This window comes from Elephantulus edwardii, unplaced genomic scaffold (assembly GCF_000299155.1).
Source record: "Elephantulus edwardii isolate Elephantulus edwardi_28Jun2011 unplaced genomic scaffold, EleEdw1.0 scaffold00246, whole genome shotgun sequence".
Taxonomy (NCBI): domain Eukaryota; kingdom Metazoa; phylum Chordata; class Mammalia; order Macroscelidea; family Macroscelididae; genus Elephantulus; species Elephantulus edwardii.
The window spans coordinates 274,565-276,881 of NW_006399996.1; the positions used below are offsets into that span (position 1 = coordinate 274,565).

The window sequence follows — 2,317 nt, forward strand, 5'->3', positions numbered from 1 at the left end:
ATCAAGTGTTCTGGGATTCCCATTCTTCTCAGAGTCAGCCATAGTTTGTTATGATCTACACAGTCAAATTAAGGGAGTCGTGCATCAAGGGAGTCGTGCATCAAGGTTCTATCCTTTCTTCATATCTATTTAATATCTTTTAAATAGATATTTAAGTTGAGCAAATTATTCAAGAAACTAGACTCTGTGAAGAAAAATGTGTCATCGCAACAAGAAGGAGAATGTAGGTATTAAAGATACGAGGAGTGGTCTGTGGTGGTTAAAGTTGTGCATCTGCTTGATTGCCCATGATTCTGTGTTCTGACAGTTATCTACCTTGGTGATATCTGATAGAATGTAATCCTCTCAATGATAAGATCTGCTCTGATTGACCAATCAGTTGAAATGGAGTATTCTCAAGTGTGTTATCTATAACACATGTATATGGATATCTTGGAAAAAAAAGAAAAAAGAATAAGAATGTGGCATCAGGATTGGCAGAAGACTCAGCAAGTACTTTTATTATGCAGATGACACAACTCAGGTTGCTGAAATTGAGGAGGACTTAAAGCACTTGCTGCAGAAGCTTAAACACTACAGCCTTCAATATGGATTGTATCTCAATGTCAAGAAAACAAAAAAATCCTCAGCACTGGACCGATAGGCAACCTCGTGATGGGAAGGACTGAGACTGTCAACAACTTCATCTTATTTGGATCCACAATTAATACACTTGATACCAGCAGTCAGATAAAGAGACCTATCACGCTGGGAAAGTTTGAAGTCAGGGACCTCTCCAAATTATCGAGTAGTATCCACTTCCTAAACAACATGCTTCTGGAAACTCTATAAACTTTAATAAATGATGATAGTTATAGAAAGGCTTCAGGCCTTTTGTTCATAGAGTTGCTTTGAGTCATGCTTGACTCAATGGTAATCAACAACAACAACAACAACGTCATTTTGAGGACTAAGGTGCACCTGATGCAGACCATGGTCTTTTCCATCACTTGCTATGTATCTGATGTATCTGAGAGCTGAACAATGGCTAAGGATGGCAGGTGATGAATTTGAACTGTGATGTTGGAGAAAAGTGTTGACAATTCCATGATCTGCCAAAAGAACAAGCAAGTATATCATGGGGAGGATGCAGCCAGAGTGTTCCTTAGAGACAAAGATGATGAAGCTTTGTTTCACATACTTCGGGCTTGTTGCTAGGAGAGGCTATTGCTTGGAGAGGGACATCATGCTTGAAAAGGTGGACTGAATGAGAGGAAGACACTCAACCAGCTGGATTGGCATGGTGACTGCAATAATGGGCTTGAGTGTGTCAGAAATTGTGAGGATGGTGTGGGATAGGACAATGTTCAGATTGGTTGTTCATAGGGTTACTATGACTTGACTTGACAGCACCTAACAACGGCAACATCTCCTTCTATCTCTGTCTCTCTCATAGTGAGATAGATCCATCTCCCATTCTCATTATCTTCAACGTTCTCAAGTCCATTGCAGACAGTGTGTAAATCTATGAGGGTTGTTCTTTCCTTCAGTGACTCTTTCCCAGTATTATGTCTTTGTCCAAGGATTGTCCCCTTTTGATAATAAATCCAAAGTACATGAGACAGAGTTTCACCATCCTTGCCCCTAAGGAACATCCTTGGTTGCTGTACCTCTAAGACAGAATTTTTTATTTTTATTCAAAAGTCAAATCATTGCATAGAGTGGGAAACAACTTAAGCTGACCCTTCATCAGGTTTTTGGAGGCTGTAAATTGCACGGGAAGAGATTGCCTCTCTTTCTTCTGCACAGTAACTGGTGGATTCAAACTGCCTGCCTTGGGGTTAGAAGTGCAACTCTCTATCCTTTAGGCCACCGGAGCTCCTGTTCTGGTGGCAACCCCTGACATGTTCAGTACTCTTCACCAACACCTCCGCCCTCCCTTCCTTCCTTCCTTCCTTCCTTCCTTCCTTCCTTCCTTCCTTCCTTCCTTCCTTCCTTCCTTTTTTAGCTCTTTTATTAGACAAGTTTACAAGCCCTGGCTCTGTAGGACTTTCCTAAAATTGGTGGTTGTTGTTTTTGTGCCATTTAACACATAACGGCTCCAACTCTAGAAACCCTTTTATAAAAGACCAAAGACTGCTATCCTCCAAGTGAAACCTGATTATCCAACACCACCTTTCAAGCGCATCCATTCTTCTGTCATCTGTATTCATTGTTCAACTTTCGGGCTTAGAAAAACACCTAAACTGACACAAACTGAAACTGAACATCTGAACAGACCCATTACAAAAGAAGAAATTGAAAAGGCAATACAACAACTTCCAACCAAGAAAAGCCC

At 40.7% G+C, this 2,317-nt stretch overlaps 1 protein-coding gene across 1 annotated transcript in view; it reads right to left on the minus strand.

Annotated features, from left to right (window-relative positions):
* Window positions 1-2,317, minus strand: part of TM4SF5 (transmembrane 4 L six family member 5) — a 20,236-nt gene that overhangs the window by 6,552 nt on the left and 11,367 nt on the right. The window lies entirely within an intron of this gene.